The sequence below is a fragment of the Microtus oregoni genome, unplaced genomic scaffold (genome assembly GCF_018167655.1).
Source record: "Microtus oregoni isolate MIOR12 unplaced genomic scaffold, Mior012 000027F_ref0000203, whole genome shotgun sequence".
Classification (NCBI taxonomy): domain Eukaryota; kingdom Metazoa; phylum Chordata; class Mammalia; order Rodentia; family Cricetidae; genus Microtus; species Microtus oregoni.
This window is the reverse complement of record NW_024543086.1, coordinates 32155791-32173155: the sequence shown is the minus strand read 5'-3', so window position 1 is coordinate 32173155 and position 17365 is coordinate 32155791.

Here is a 17365-nt window from a genome sequence, read left to right as displayed (position 1 = left end):
GATGACCTCTGCTGAACAAGGTAAATTTAAAGGCCACCAAAATCACATATATAAATATTGTTGTGACACCTCAGTGGGATTCTCTCTTAAGGTGCTCAAGTGTGTACTACTGTCTCTCTTTTGTATGTGTGGGGGTAGGGTGTGTGTGTGGTGCAGACACTTGAGTATGTATACAAACTTGTGGAGGCCAGAACACAAGTATCTTCTGTCAGCCTGGCAGTGGTGGCACATGCCTTAATTCCCAGCACTAGTGAGGGAGAGGCAGGCAGATCTCCATGAGTTCAAGGTCAGTCTGGGTTACACAGAGATACCCTATCCCCAAAACAAACAACAACAAAAAACAAGTGTTATCTATCATCCTCTGCCTTATTGCCTTGAGACAAGTCTCTCTTTGAATATGACGTTTACTACTTGGGTTAGTTATTCTGGCTGGCCAGGGAGCTTCAGAGGCTTGTTTGCCTTCATCGACCAGTGTTGGGGTTATAGAGACACATGGTTAGACCCGTAATTTTACACTAGTAATGGGAATTCAAACTAAGGTCCTCATGCAAAATTTCTCTTAGCTGCTGAACGATCTCCTGACTCTCTCCTTCCTTTCCTCCTCTTTTCTCCTTTCTCTCTTTCTGCCCATTCCCCTTAAACCTAGAGTCTCCCACGAGCTAGGTAAACACTCTATCAGCACTCTTAACCACTGCACCACCTCTCCGGCCCCTTGTTTTGTTTTTTGAGACATCATTTTACCACATAGCTGATGTAACTAAAGCTGGTCTGGAGCTTCCTACATAGCCCAGGCTGGTCTGGAGTTCATTATCTATCTGCTTCCTGAGTGCTGGGATTACAGGCATGAGCTACCCTGCCATTTAAATAATTCTGTGTGTGGTGTAGATGAGAAATGTCCCTCACAGGCTGTGCTTGATCAATCTGCCAGCTGGTGGTAGACCCTGCTCTGGGAGGCTATAGAATCTCTGGGGGATTCTATAGCTGTGGGTAAGCCCTGACCTTACAGCTCTCCATCGCTTGTTTGTCTGTTTCCTGACTGCCAACTTGATGGAACTGCTTGCTCATGAGACCACGAACCATCTGCTGCTGTCCGTTCCCATCATGATGGCCTGAATCCCCTCAAACCACAGACAAATCAATCTTTTCTTCCTTGAGTTGCTTTGTCAGGTATTGGTAACAGTGGCAAGAGAATAATTAATACACCCCAGCTTCATTTCATAGTGATTCTTCCTGAGGTGTTTTTTCTACAGTGTAAGTGAAGACCTTAGACCTTAGCTAAGACTCAAACGGCTGTCCTAGAGGGAAGGTCTCAAGCTGCACAGCCCACAGCACTGAGCTGAGTTCCCTGCGGCCAGAAGCAGCAGTTGGGCCTTAGATGCAGCTCCATGGCAGAACACACCTGCTTAGCATGCATAAGACCCAGTGTTGACACCCCTCACTGAGATGATGACAATAATGAGGAAGATGATGATACCAGGGCTGGTGAGATGGCCCAGTTGGTAAATTGTTTGCTGTACAAACATCAGGGCCTAAGTTAAGATCCCTAGCACCCATGTAAAAAGCCAGGCACTGGGCTGGAGAGATGGCTCAGAGGTTAAGAGCATTGCCTGCTCTTCCAAAGGTCCTGAGTTCAATTCCCAGCAACCACATGGTGGCTCACAACCATCTGTAATAAGGTCTGGTGCCCTCTTCTGGCCTGCAGGCACACACAGACAGAATATTGTATACATAATAAATAAATAAATAAATAAATAAATAAATAAATAAATAAATATTTTAAAAAAATAAGAAAAAAAAAAGCAGTCACTATAGCACACACCCATAATCCTATCACTGGGGAGGCAGAGACAGAGGATTTCTGGGGTTTGCAGACCAGACAGTCTAGCCAAATTAGTGAACTCTAGGTTCAGAGAGAAACCCTGTCTCAAAAATTGATGTGGTTTTTGAATATTCCCTGGCACCTGGAGTTTAGAGAGAAAGTAGGAAAAACGTAAGATAAATAAAAAAAGATAAGGTAAGATAAATAGGTGGGCTGGTAATGAAGCCCACTGATAACATGATTGCCTAGCGTTTACCAGGCTCTGGTTAAAAATAAATAAACAAAATAAAAGAGTTTTCTGAAAGTCTTGAATCACATTTTAAAAAATTTATTTATTTTGCCTGGTGGTGGTGGTGCATACCTTTAATCCCAGCACCTGGGAGGCAGAGGCAAGCAGATATCTATGAATTTGAGGCCAGCCTGCTCTACAGGAGAGCTTCAGGATAGCCAGGGTTGTTTCACAGAGAAACCATGTCTTGGAAAGAGAGAGAGAGAGAGAGAGAGAGAGAGAGAGAGAGAGGAGAAATTATTTTTATTTTGTGTCTGTGTACCATGTATGTGCAGTGCCCTTAAAGACCAGAAAAGGGTATCAGATCCCCTGGAATTTAAGTAAGATGGTTGTGTATGGCCAGGTTGGCTGGGAACTAAACCTGGATAGGATCTTCTGGAAGAACAGACAGTGCTTTTAACCACTGAGCCACCTCTCCAGTCTCTCGCGTCATATTTTTAACAAAGGCTCTTTGTGATCCTAATATTTATATACTTGTATGCACATGTGTGTAAGCAGTTGTATATTCCAAAGCCCGAGGTCCATATCAGCTGTTATCTTATATTGTTCACCATTTTGTTTTAATAGTTGCTTTACTTTTTATGTGTATGTGCATGTATGTGAGGCCAGAAGAGGTCATCAGACCTCCTGGAGCTAGAGTTACAGACAGTGTGAACCACCTACTGTGAGTGCTGGGAACAGAACTCTGCTGCTCTGCAGATGCTCTTAACCACTGAGCCAGTTCGCACCTTGTTTTTTGAGACATGATCTCTTGCTGAACCTGGAACCCACTGATTCCACTGGATTTGCTGGCCACCAATCTTTCTGTCTCCTCCTCCCAGTACTGGGATTAGAGGCATATGCCTTTATGTCCAGCTTTTTAACAGGGGTGTTGGGAATCCCAGCTCAGACCCTCATACTTGTGCAGCTACACTGTGTACACCAAGCCATCTCCTCAGTTACTAATGTAGTTTCTAGGCAACAGCGATATGGTAACTAAGATTCTGCTCAGCTAGTCAAGGCTTAACTCTCGGTTCCTTTTTTTCCTTCCTTCCCTCTTTTCTTTCTTTCTTCTTTTTTTACTTTCTTTTGGTTTTTTGAGACAGAGTTTCTCTGTGTAGCATGACTATTGTGCTGAAACTCACTCTGTAGAGCAGACTGGCCTTGAACTCATAGAGATCTGTCTTCCTCTGCCTTCCAAGTGCTAGGATTAAATGTATGTACCTCAAGTATTTCTTACTAACCATGTTCTGCCTGGACAAGTTGTTCAACTTCTCATTTTCTAGTTTTTCTAGGTGCACCGTAGAAATGATAACAGTAATTGTTGCATTTGATTGTCATAAAGATTAAATGTAATGATTTGAGGAAAATATTACGTCTGTGTGTGACATAGAGCCGATTGCCATGATCACTGAGTGTAAATAAGTCATTCCCAGACTGTATCACCAGCCAGCCTCTGATTGATGTAATCACAGCAGCAGAAACAAGAGAGATGCTGCTCAGCAAGGTGAACCTGCCTTAACCTCCCAAGGGCTGGGTCTTCAGGTATGCTTCATCACACTTGGCAAAGTATTGGCAAATAGGTTGGACATCATTAGAATGAAAAGCTTTTGTGCATCAAAGTATACTATTGATGTGGGATTCCCCTCTGTATGCTATGAATATGTTTTAATACCATTGATTAATAAAGAAGCTGCTTTGGCCCATGGCAGGGCAGAATATAGCAAGGTGGGAAAATAAACTAAATGCAGGAAGAAAGAAGACAGAGTCAAACAGATGCCATTTAGTCACCCAAGAACCAAGATGTGAGGTAACCAACCACAAACCTCGTGGTAAAATAGAGTTAACTAGGAATACGCCTAAGCCATTGGCCAAACAGTGTTGCAATTAATATAGTTTTGTGTGATTATTTGGGTCTGGGTAGTCAGGAAACAAAAGCACAATCTCTGTTTACATAATGGTGCCCGAGGTTCAGCACCCAACATTCGGTACATCCACAGAAAGCCTAAGAAAGCTTTTAAAGGAAAGGATTTCTAGACCCACAAAAATGGGAGTCAGTTGGAGCTTCTTGGCAACTGCATTTTTCAAATAGGCTCTTTTTGTTGGCCACAAGCAGAGGTGTGGGTTTTTTAAGAGATAGCTTCCTGGTTCATACTGATGACATAGATGGCTCTGGCTCCTTGGTGATGTTGGAGTCCCCTCTGTGTACTGTGATTACCATTAATGAATAAAGAAACTGCCTTGGCCTGTTGATAGGGCAGAACTTCGGTAGGCGGAGAAGACTGAACTGAATGCTGGGAGAAAAAAAGGCGGAGTCAGGGAGATGCCATGGAGCTGCCAGAGTCAGACATGCCAAATCTTTGCTGGTAAGCCACTGCCATGTGGTGATATACAGATTACTAGAAATGGGTTAAATTAAGATGTAAGAGTTAGCCAATAAGAAGTTAGAGCTAATGGGCCAAGCAATGGTTTAATGAATACAGTTTCTGTATGATTATTTTGGTTCTGGTCAGCTGGGACAAACAAAAGCCTCCTCCAACAAGGTCCTGCTACAGAGCACTTAAATGTGGTTTGTGAGCAGAGTCCTACAAGTTGCTTAATGGTGACATAGACTGGTTGCGTCCCTGGTGCTGGGGCAGTGAGTATGCCTCATAGAGGTAGAGAACATACCACCATCATGTTGGACAGGGAGGAGCCAACAGGCAAAGCCTAGCCATTCCTGCTTAGCATTAAAAAAAATCTCCTGGTCAGAAAATGATTACAGATACACAATAAGACAGATTCTGGTAAAAAAAAAAAAAAGACATCTGAATGGGTCACAGTGTTGGATACATGTACATGAGCTTAGGAGAGAGAGACAAAAGAGTACAGACAGTCATAGATTTGCTGTAGGAAGTCTTACAGCCAGTGATTATCTGCCCACTGGGGTGTGGCCTCATATACTATATAAGTCAGTGTAGAGCATGTGTCTGCTCTCCTTCCAGTTGCTGGATTCAGTTTCTATTCTCCATTCAAGCAGAGGATTCTGATTTGTGAGTTTACCCCTAAATAAATAGCCATCTATTTCTCAATGCTGAGCTAGTGTGGGATTTCTTTTAAGCATCCTTCCACATTCGGTGCCCAATGTGGGGCTCGAACCCACAACCCTGAGATTAAAAGACTCATGATCTACTGACTGAGCTATATACCAGACTAATCTTGCAACTTAACCACAAGTTTACTTTCACAGGATCCCATAGAAAGAACATTACCCTCATGAAAGCTGGAAGTAATGTCCCCTCTTCCAACAAAGTTTGTCCTCAGGGTTAGGGACATCACTTAGGGGTTGATTATAATTGTATAGGGTTGGGGGTTGGGAGGGAAATTTTATAGACTCAGTAATCTCTTTGAAAAAAAGGGGGGAATTGGATGGGGTAATAAATTAGTATGAGCTTACTCACACTAATATTAATAGTAATAGAGTGAATACTTGTGAGTTATTATTTATAGGCAATAACATTGGTATAGATTCTTGTATACTGATGCAAAGTTAAATTATATTGAATATTGTATGCACGCATGCTTCTACCTATGATTAAAACATTTTTTATATATTGATACATATTTATCATATTGCAATGTTCATTTCTACCTCTGACCAAGATACTTATACATTGTTTGCAGTGTGAGATCATTGTTCTCACTTGTTGCACATTTGTTTATTGTATAATATTCTTTTTTTATTGTATAATATTCTAATATGAAGTCCTAGTCTTTAAGTTATATAGGTATTAAGAATTATAGATCATTAGTCATCTATGTTTGTTATACTTGAAGTTAGATTAATCAGGTTCTTTAGATACATAGAGATTATATTCTGCATAAATAAGTAATCTTCAACCACTTCAAAGAGCTGTAGAATATGGCATTTAAAAAACTTAGAGTCGGGCTGGAGAGATGGCTCAGTGGTTAAGAGCATTGCCTGCTCTTCCAAAGGTCCTGAGTTCAATTCCCGGCAACCACATGGTGGCTCACAACCATCTGTAATGAGGTCTGATGCAGAGTATTGTATACATAATAAATAAATAAATATTTTAAAAAAAACAAAACTTAGAGTTCTGTTGAAGTGAGACATAATTGCTCCTGGCAGCACGGATCTATTCCTGAGAGTATGTTGAGCACCAAAGACACTCTACTTGGAGCTTGTTTTCTTCTTGGCAAAACTGGCCTTTGGGCAAAGAAATGCCCATGCCTCAACCACTGACAAGATACATAGTATCCAGAAATGGATAAGCAGTACTGTCAAATCTTGCCAAAACAGGGAGATGGTTTTGAAATTTTTCCTGCCTCTGAAAATGGTCTGTCAGTTATTCTAGGCCTTAACCAAAGTTGGTTGCTTCAATGTTGCAAATGAGTCTTTGGGTGATTGCCCAAGTAGCCAGTTGTCTCTGTCATTTGTTGCACATTTGGGAAGTTGCTTGATTGCACTTCCTACTCACCCAGGTAATATTATTTCCCTTCTCAGATCTTCGATGGAGTTGAAGACTAGATGGTTGTAGTTACTTTCTTCTCATAACTTAGCGAAGTTATTTATTTGTACAAAACTTAAACTAGTTAGGATAGGATAATTATTGAATATGTTTGTTCTTATTGTATATAATTTTGTATTAGGGTTAGAACTCTCTTATTTAAACAAAAGGGGAGGTGCTGTAGGAAGTCTTACAGCCAGTGGTTACCCACTCACTGGGGCATGGCCTCATATACTATATAAGCTGATGTAGAACATGTGTCCACTCTCTTTTTCCAGTTGCTGGATTCAGTTTCTGTTCTCCGTTCAAGCAGAGGATTCTGATTTGTGAGTTTACCCCTAAATAAATAGCCATCTATTTCTCAATTCTGAACTAGTGTGGGATTTCTTTTAAGCATCCTTCCACATAGATTAAAGGAGTAAAGATAATAAAATAAATATTAAAAAATAATAGAGTAAAAAAGATAAGATACATAAAAATGGAAAATACAGAGTCTGGATAATGTATATTATTGTGTTTTCTTGGATTTTTTGACTGTTAATGAGTTAACTCCTGAAAAACATTTTATTCTGGGGGCTGCTAAGCTAAAAAGCATATATTTTGACTTCAAAATTTGATTCTAGGGCTATGTTACTTTGGAAAAGAAGTTATGCTTTTGTTTTCCCAGAGGATGGGAACCTGTGGATTCCTTCCAGACTAATGTGGATTAATGGAACAAGATCCTCCTGAAAGGTCTCCATGATCCCTCCCTAAAATACTTTACCCCAAAAATAGCAGAAAGCAGTTGGGACAAACTATGCCCAAATTCCCAAAATGATTGCTTATAAATTTTCTTTCATTTTAAAGGGATTGGGTATAAATGATTAATGATCACAGTTAACATCTTTGTTTCAAATGCGGGGATGACTATGATATAAAAATGAATATTTTACATTAGTATGGATCTTGGTTTCTGGATAAAAACTTAAGCCAATTTTGTTATATGTATATTTCTACTCTTGTTTAAGGTATCATGTTTATACAGTTCATTTAAAATGTAATGCATAGTTAAAATTACAAATTAATAGGTTGTCATAATAGTCAAACTTACTGTAGTTATAGTTAGCTTTTATAGATATACAGAGATATGTTTCAATACTTCAAAGACCTACAGAATATGGCATTTTAAAGGTTTTAAGAACTTAGACTTTTCTTGACAGTGAGACATGTCTGCTTCTGGCAACATCAAATACTTTAGAGAGGTTGATGGGCATTGAAAAAACTCATTATGTAATTTGCCTTCAATGTAACAAGGCTAGTCATTCGGGTGAGAAACTGCTATTGACTTGATGTTTGATGGTATGCTGTATAAACTGGACATGCAGGACCCACAGAAAAATGACTGCTGAACCTGTCAAAAGAATGGTTCCTGCTTCATGAAAGAGTCTGCCAGATATTCTGCAGGACACAGAAGAAAGTGACTGACAAACTATCAATAGAGGCAAAACAGTCTTTCAAATTTCCTGCTTCAAGGAGAAGTTTACCAGATACTATGGGCCTGTAGACTGAAGATGGATGCCCCAACAGTACAGAAGAACTTTGGGTGACTGTACAGGCAGCGAGATGTCTCTGTCAGTTCTAGAGTTTTGGAAGTTGCTTAAAATGCACTTCCTGGGGGGCTGGAGAGATGGCTCAGTGGTTAAGAGCATTGCCTGCTCTTCCAAAGGTCCTGAGTTCAATTCCCAGCAACCACATGGTGGCTCACAACCATCTGTAAAGAGGTCTGGCGCCCTCTTCTGGCCTTCAGGCATACATACAGAATATTGTATACATAATAAATAAATAAATATTAAAAAAAATGCACTTCCTGTTTACTTAAGTAATATTATATCCTTCTGGGGTCATTGATGGAGTTGAAGATAGTTATATTTTTCCTTAGTTATGATAAAAGATAAATTAGATATGAAACTTTAGACTCACAAAGATAAAATAGATGATAGACTATTTCTTTAATTTTGCCAGATACAAATAAGACTAAATATTGTAACTGTAATTCTTGATTGATTCCTGTTTTATTATATGTAATTTTACTATGTTAACGTTAAAACCTTCCTTTTTATTTAGACAGAAAAGGGGAGATGATATGGAATTCTCCTCTGTATGCTGTGAATATGGTTTATTACCATTGGTTAGTAAAGAAGCTGTTTTGACCTATCACAGGGCAGAATATAGCTAAGTGGGAAACCTAAACTGAATGCAGGGAGAAAGAAGGCAGAGTCAGGCAGATGTCATGTAGTCACCTGAGAACCAAGATGTGAGGTAACAAACCACATGCCTCATGGTAAAATATAAGATAATATAAATGGGTTACTTTTAGATTTAAGAGTTAGCTAGAAATACGCTTGAGCTGTTGGCTGATTATTATTGTAATTAATATAGTTTTTGTGATTATTTGAGCCTGGGTGATCAGAAAACAAAAGTGCGGTCTCCATTTACACACTATCAAGAGAGTAACATGGTAAACCACAGAATGGGAGAAAATAATTACAAATTATTGATAATGTGATCGTGGTGGCACTTGGGAAGCTAAGGCAGGAGGATCAAGCATTTGAGGCTGTCCTTGACTATGGTGAGTTTGAGATCAGTCTGGACTTTGTGAGACACTATACACAATATACAAGCAGGTAAATAAAATCTGATAAAATCTGGACTTTGTGAGACACTATACACAATTTACAAACAGGTAAATAAAACCTGATAATCATAGCTTCAATTTTTATAAAAATGGTGCTCAACTTTCCAGCAAGATATAAATGGATATTTACGTGCAGTTAGTGCCTTAAATAAATGCTCCATTGGATAGGAAGTAAGTGACTGAAGCTTCTCCTGTGCTGCCATGGTACTGGGAGTGTCTTCTCAGGAAGGGAGATGTTTATTTAAAATTGACTGTCTGGAGGGACCTGTTTCTCTGCTCTGCTTAGTTCCCATAGAGACAAGCTGGGGCAAGCCATGGAAGTGTAGAGGGAGATAGCTGTGGGCACAGGCAAGACATTGAGCCTTGAGTCCACCAAATATTTGGACACCCAATGATAATCAATGTTTTTAACAGAAAGACTGTTATATAGAGAAAAAGGAAGAAAGAAAGCAAAAGCAGAAGGAAGAAAGGAGGGAGGGAGGAAGGGAGGGAGGGAGGGAGGGAGGAAAGAAGGAAGAAAGGAAGGAAGGAAGGAAGGAAGGAAGGAAGGGCTGGCCAGCTGATCTAACCAAAGTTTTGCTTTATTTTGGTAGAGGAATAAAGAAAGGAATGAGGTGGGCATGGTGGTACATGCCTCTAATTCCAGAACTTAGAAGTTGGAGGCAGGAGGATCAGGAGAAAAAGAAGAAATGAAGATAAATCAGACAATGAAGTGCAGATTTGGCATGATCATTCTGCCCAGATATGTCCAAGGTCCATTCATCCTCTGTAAGGCGTTGAAGGAGACCTTTGGTTTGTATGAATTACTTAAGAATATAATATTCAGACTTGTAAAACATTTATAATTTAATTGTGTTGCACATGCCTTAGCCTGTGTATGGAAGTCAGAGGACAATTTTCTGGAGACAATTCTCTTCTTCCACCATGTGGGTGCCAGGATCAAAGGCCAAACTCCAATCTTTCCATAAGCTGTCATTTAATTTCTATGCACTTTAGTTCATCATTAGACCCATGTTTGTGTCTGTCATTTTTGCCCGGGGAATGGCTAGTTCTTATAAATGTGCTGTTTATATTTGAGCCTCAAATTTAATTTAACATCTGTTCAAGAGAAGCAATAAACAGACAATATTGAACACATTTAGGTAAAGGGAGGGAGGGAGGGAAAACATAGAGAGGCCCAGAGATGTGCTGGAGGCATCCAAATGGCAACAGCTGTTAAGAATTTTGGGTGCCACTCTTTAATCCCTGCACTGGGGAGGGAGAGGCAGGGGGACTATCTAAGTTCAAGGATAGCCTAATCTTCAGAGTGAGTTCCAGGACAGCCAGAGCTACACAGAAAACCGGGGTGGGGGGTGGGGGGTGTTGAAGGAATCTTGAGTTCAAGATACAGAAATTCAAATCAACCTAATTTGTTTCCTGTCTCTAACACATCTGGTGGCAAAGGCGCCTTTAGTCACAAGCCAAGGACTCAAAGGCCTCCAGCATTCCATTCTCCTTTGCCTCTGTTAGGTGAAATCTAGAAAGGAACTTGGTTTTGTTTCTGTGGCTTTTGTTATTGTTGTTTTTGTTTTGTTATTTGAGACAGGCATTTGTGAGCTGCCCTGAGGTACAAGCACTGAATGATGGTTTTCTGCAAGAGGACAGACTGTTCTTAACCACAGCCCCATCTTCTCAGCTCCAGTTTGTTTATTTATTTATTTATTTAGTTTCTTTGTTTACATTCTCGATTAAGGAACGCAGGACAGTGCATTTAAGGAAAGTGCTCTGCCTCTGAGCTACATTTCCAATTCCTCTGCAAAGTTTATTAGCACATCAGTTTGAACTGATATCTTGGATGTATTACTACCTCCCTCCCACAATGCTGACCTTTTATGCCAACTTGACACAAGTTATAGTCACTTGGGAGGAAAAAACTCAATTGAGAAACTTTCCACACCAATTTGGCCAGCCTGTGGAGGCATTTTCTTAATTGATGTGATAGGACCAGCTCATTGTGTACTCCTAGACAGGCATCCCTGTGTGGTATACGTTAGTATTCAGGCATTTGCACTGGCCTGCTCTTGGGGCCGACAGAATACGTTCTCAGTTGCAGCCCACTAAGAGCACCTTCTGTGCACATTCACCATGTTCCCTTTTAACAGATGGGCCTCCCCCACCTTCCATTTCTTTCTTTATCTCTCCCTGCATTTTCTCTGCCTGTCTCTCTGTTTCTCCCTCTTTCCCTCTTTCTCCCTCTCTGCGGCTCCTGTTCCCAGATGCCGGTCTCCCCTCTCCCCTCCCACCCTTTTTCATTCCCTCTCCCTTAATATTAAAAAAAAATAAGCCTCCACATCTTTTTCTCTCATTCCACTTTTTGGTAAATTACAACATTGGTTTCCTGACCAGGAAAGACTCTCTTGGCACTTCCTCCCACCAGCCAGTAGTTTGAGACACACCAGGACCCTGGAACCTGGTCCACATAAGACATCCTTGCTTCTCCAACTGGATCTAACACTGGCATGACTGGTAAGCCCCCTTTTCTCCACCTCTGGCCATTTTTCATGAGTGAGTATTCGTCTCTTCAGTGTGGTTTCTCACCTTTTGGTCTTGTCAAGTTCTAGTACCAGGCAACCAGGCTCTCTCAGGCTCAGAGCCTTTTGCCCCTGATCTGTAAGTTTGACGAAGAAAACACAAAGCAGCCTGTGCCTTCTCAAAATTGACCCTCTCTTGTAAACAGAGACTGCTCATTTGTTCCCTGACTGCCCAGACCCGAATAACCCCAGAGAAACTATATTAATTACACTATCTGGCCTATTAGTTCAGGCTTCTAATTAACTCTTGCATCTTAAATTAACCCATTTCTTTTAATCTGTGTATTGTCACAATACTGTGGCCTACTGGTAAGATTTTTTGGTTTCTTTTTCCTTTGCCTACTCTCTCTATATATATCTCTTCCGTGGCTTTACTCTGCTAAGCCATTGGCCCAAACAGCTTTATTCATCAACCAATAAAAGCAACACATATACAGAAGGATATCTCACACAACTCTCTGAATTCCGGGGACACTACGAATTACAGATCTTTGGGTCTCACTTATCTGCCTCACACATGGGAACTTTGGCATCGTCTACACGTCCAACTTTTGCACTCAGTGCCCAGCTTATGGGCTTCTAAACTCATCTGCCTTTGTAGTAAGATCTGACCCAAATATCCCTTACATATTACTTTTTGATCTGCTCTCTTCCACCTGCAACAAATCTGCTTTCTCGTTCACTGGCAGCTTTGCCTTCCATTCAATATTGGCAATTAGGTCTCTGGCCGGGTTATCCACCTCTGACCGTTCCCCTGGATGCTAGACTTCCTTTCTCAAGCATAGTCCCTTCCTCACTTTCTGGCTGTCTTGAAGTTCTGGTACCAGGTGACTATGTCTCTCTAGGGCTCAGAGCCCTTGGTCCCTGTTCTTATGTGACCACTCAGTCTGACCCTCCCTGGATCCCTGGGATGCCAGTGTATTCAGGCCTATGGATTTCCTTTCTCTACCTCATCCTTGGGAGCTGTGTCATACACCTCCTCGATCCCATTGGGATGCCTTTTGGAGACCCACTGACCACTCCTTCTAAATCAAATCTGGCTTCGGTATTCTTTGGACCAGACAGCTGGGGAACAGAGAAAGATTTCTCCACTTTCTTTCTTTTTCGTTGCTTCAAAATCTGCTTTCTACTGGATTGGGAACCCCTATGGAAGTGGATGCTTTCCTTCCTGACCCCTCTCCTTGTTCCCCTATCTTTAACAACCACTCCCTGCTTCATCAATTTCTTTTCTATGTTTCTCCAATGTGCATTAAAAAAAATCTCTGATCAAACAACTAATTAGTTAGAGCTGGAGGCGCAGGACTACCAACTGTTAGCCATAGAGCTGGAGGCGCAGGATTACCAAACGTGTCCAGGTGGTGAGAATGAGCAGCACCCCAGAGCATTTCGCCATGTCCAAGCAGCACCTGACCCAGAGTCTGGACAGTAAAGTGAAATGGCAAACTACCCAGGATGTGGCCATCACTCCAGCTCTCTCAGGTCCCCCAAAGATGAACAACAACCCCCAGGTCTGCAGGAAGTAGTCTCACGAACACAGCATCCTCATCTGTGCCTCACTTGTTACTGCTTTCTAAATCAACAGCTATATAATAAACAAAGGGAGGAAAATTGGTATTCAGGCATCTGTACCGACCTGTCTTAGGGGTCCTGACATTTGCTATGCTTCTTTTTAAAAGGTGGGCCTTGCCCACCTCTCTCTCTCTCTCTCTCTCTCTCTCTCTCTCTCTCTCTCCCTCTCCCCCCTCCTTTTTCTTCTCTTCTGCCCCTCCTGTCCCCAGAGGCCAAGTCCCCTCCCACTCCCACCCTTTTCCTTAAAAAAAAAAAAAAACGCCACATGAGCTCTGTCACATGGTGTCTTTCTCTCTCGTACTGCTTTTTTACAATTACAGCAGTATAAGAATGCACACTGAGCAAGCCATCCATGGCAAGCTAGTAAGCCTTATTCCTTTATTCCTCCATGGCTACTGATTGCATCAGTTCTTGCCTCCAGGGAGTGTAGGATGAAATAAATCCTCTCCTACCTAAGAGGTTATAGCTTTTGGTTATGACCTTCACAACAACAGTAGAAACCCTAACTCAGCCAGTCTGTGAGCTCTATGTGAGTAGAGACCCTGACTGTTTTTACTCCAGTATTCTTATTGTCTAGAAACACTGCTAATCCAGGAAGGCTGGTCCCAGAGAGAGAGAGAGAGAGAGAGGGACAGTAGAGGAGAGAAGGATGGGGGGGGCTTTCTGTCACTCAGTGTGTGTCCTGGGTACCAAGCTAAGTCTTGTTCATACATGGTATCTTGAGATGATACCATGTCATCATCCCAAGAGATAAATAATTAAGTATATTAAGCCTCTCCAGCGTTAGGGTTAAAGGCATACACTTCATTCCTGACTTTGTCTTTGAATAGTTGTTGATATCAAAGCTCAGTGGAAAGACCATTCGCCAAAACCCACAGTGATCGGGATTCTCACTCAGCCTTATACAGAGCTTATACAGAAAGAGGGGGCTCCACCTGTGGGGTCTAGTGGGAAGCCAGAGATCCAGGGGTTCAGAAATGTGTTTGGAAAAATACTGTACAGAGCTAGAGAGATAGCACATGCATCAGGCAACTTACAACTGTCTTTAACCTCAGTTCCAGGGGTTCTGATACTCCTCAATTCTGAGAACATCCCTCAATTCTGAGGACACCTACACTCATGTGCACCTATGCAAATGTGTGTGCGTACACACACACACATGCACACACACACACACACACACACAATTCAAAATATTTTTTCTTAAGACAAAAGAGCATTCTAGAAATCCAGTGCTGCAGTGAGGTTCCAGGCAGGGACCCAGCCACTACATTGTCTGCTGGGTTCAAGGTTGGTATTGCCACAAAACACTGTCCTTCTGAGCCTCTGATACACCATGTTTATCTATCTATCTATCTATCTATCTATCTATCTCACAAGTATAACTGACCCAGGAACAAAAAAGGGAAGTTCTTTTGCTGTTCAGAGACAGGCTTTCAGGCAGCCCACCCAGGTGAGAATAAGCAAGAGCCTGAAGTCCTGGTCCTCCAGCTTCCTCTTCTGAAGTAGAAGATGAAATAGCACAGGTCTGTATATGTCTCGACCATCACACTTTTAGAGAGTGTTGAGGATCAAACCCAGGGCTTCTGGTAGGCTACAGAAGTTCTTTCCCCACCTAACTTACCCCCAGCACAAGAAAGAAAAGCTCTTACTGGGTAACACGCTAGGAAAGCTTGTAGAAATTTTGAAGAAGAAGGGTAAATCAACTTTACCCAACATGGAAAAGTCTTTGTTCTGTGAATCTGGGAGTTCATTCCAACCACCACACTGGTAGAAGTTAATAGAGGCATGTAGAAAGGAACCAATAGGGAATTACCCTTCCCAGAACTTTAAGGAGAGTTACAGGCCTATCATAGACAAGCAGCCTTGACTAAGATCTCAGAGCAGACTAGTGTTAGGAGACATAGCTCCGTACAGCATCACGGGAGGTTCTGAAGAGAACAGACCCTTTAATTCCCAAAATATCAGGAGAGATATCATATCATAGCCACTGGCTACCACACTAATTGGGACTTTGAAGAGAGTGTACCTTCCCTTCAATTCCAGAGGACAAAGGGAATTTCTGAGTCTTACAGTTTTTGAGGGACACAAGGACAAGTTTTGTACCATGTGAGCTATCTAGCCCGGCCCTATGTGCTAGGAATCACAAGGCAGGAAGGCATTAGATAAGCCAAGTTGTAGTTCAAGGCTGTCCTTGTTCTAGGTATCAGGGAGGTTGGAAAGTTCACAGCTGCCAGCAGGAGGGTGCCAACTGGACTCTTTTGTAAGACTCATGAGACCACAGCTTACTTTATTAACTCTGTCCAGAAAAAGAGGCTGCAGAGGGCCTGGCCTGATTTCTGGGAAGGGAGAAAGGTAGTCAGAGTCTGCAGTCTAACACATAGGGAATAGATGTGCATAGTCTAGCTGGCATCATCACACTGTCTGGGTCCAGTTGTGTGGCCTTGGGCAGGCCATCCTCCCCTCCTGAAGCTTGTTGTCCTCTTCTTTCCCATCAGTCTCCTGGGCTCTTGTGAGGATCAAGTGGAATGATCTCCATGAAATGCTTCCTAGGGGCCATCTTCAAAACTAATAGCCACTCCTTTTCCAGCATGACCAATAACATCGGTGGCTATTTTCTTCCTCAGTAAGTCTAGGAAGAATGTGAAAGTCTCAGGATTCTGGTTAATCCCTTTGAATCAGCAATCACTTTACCTACAGTGTCCTCCCTCCCCTGCTCCTGCACTGTGCCACCTTTGCAAAAGCTGCACATGTCCTCAGAAAAGTTGCTACTTCCAAAAGCTGCTGTCCATCCTTGTAAATTTCCACCTACAGGAGGATTTTCCCCGTTCTCAAGCCTCTTACTGCAGTGCCTCTCCCGGAAAGGAAACCACTAAGACTTGGCTAGAAGACATTAAAATCCTTTGAGCCCAGCCCACAGCTCTGTTGGGCTGTTTTCCTCTAACAGCTAGCATTTCAGCAAGAGTTACCACAAGAATTCCTTAATCTCTAATTCACTTGATAAATAAGGCTTTAAATGAGTTTCTTGCTCATCTAGCTGAAAATGGCTAGAGGAAAAGTCACAGGGGATCATTTTACCTGGAGGACCCATTTGTTTCTTCTAAAGGATTAGTATAAATATCTACCTTAAAAATAAATAAAACCAAACACCTAAACAGAACAAAATCCAAGTGCACTCTAAAACGTCCTTCTTGACATTTAAATGTTCTCTATTCTGGACGGGGAGTGAAGAGTTCCCAGGCAGTACTACCAAGCAGTCCCACATGGCATGGTGCAGGTGAGCTCAGCCTTTCTTGGGGCCAGGTATAATACCAGCCTTCCTCTGTGGTGACATGACTAATCCATGTGGTGGCCATGACTAATCACCTGGCACACCTCAGGGAGTGGAACAGGATGGGATCAGAGGTCCCTGGTCCCTGGGAGAGAGTCCCAGATTCCTTGAGAAGCTCCAGAGAGTGCTTATATGTGTAAGAGGCTTGAGGAAGGACTCTTGGAATCAACACTGAAGGAAAGAAGGAAGATGGACTTCTAAGAAGCCTCAACAGAGCCTTCACGATCCCTGGGAAGTTCCATGTTAAGAAAATCCTATATAACTGACCCAAGTGCCAACTGACTCCAAGAGGAACCAGGCACCAAGAGGAGATGTCCCTAAGAAGCAGATATGACATTGGCCTTAGGGGTGGACCAGGATGATGTATCTCTGTTTGGAAGCTCTCTTTCCCCCTTCTCAACTCTCCCAAGATGGAGAAGGAGTCCAATCTGACCCCAGAAGGTTTAAGAAGAATTGATGAAGTGGCCAGAACTAGCCTTAAAGAAATTGTCCAGACAAGGGACTGTACCAAGAAGGGGAAGGAAGGGAAAAGGAGGGAATGTGATGTGGAAGGGGTAGACAAGGAAGAAAATTTGGGAGAGGGAAGAGGAGAGAAGAAAAGAAGGGAGGAAGGGAAGAGGGAAGAG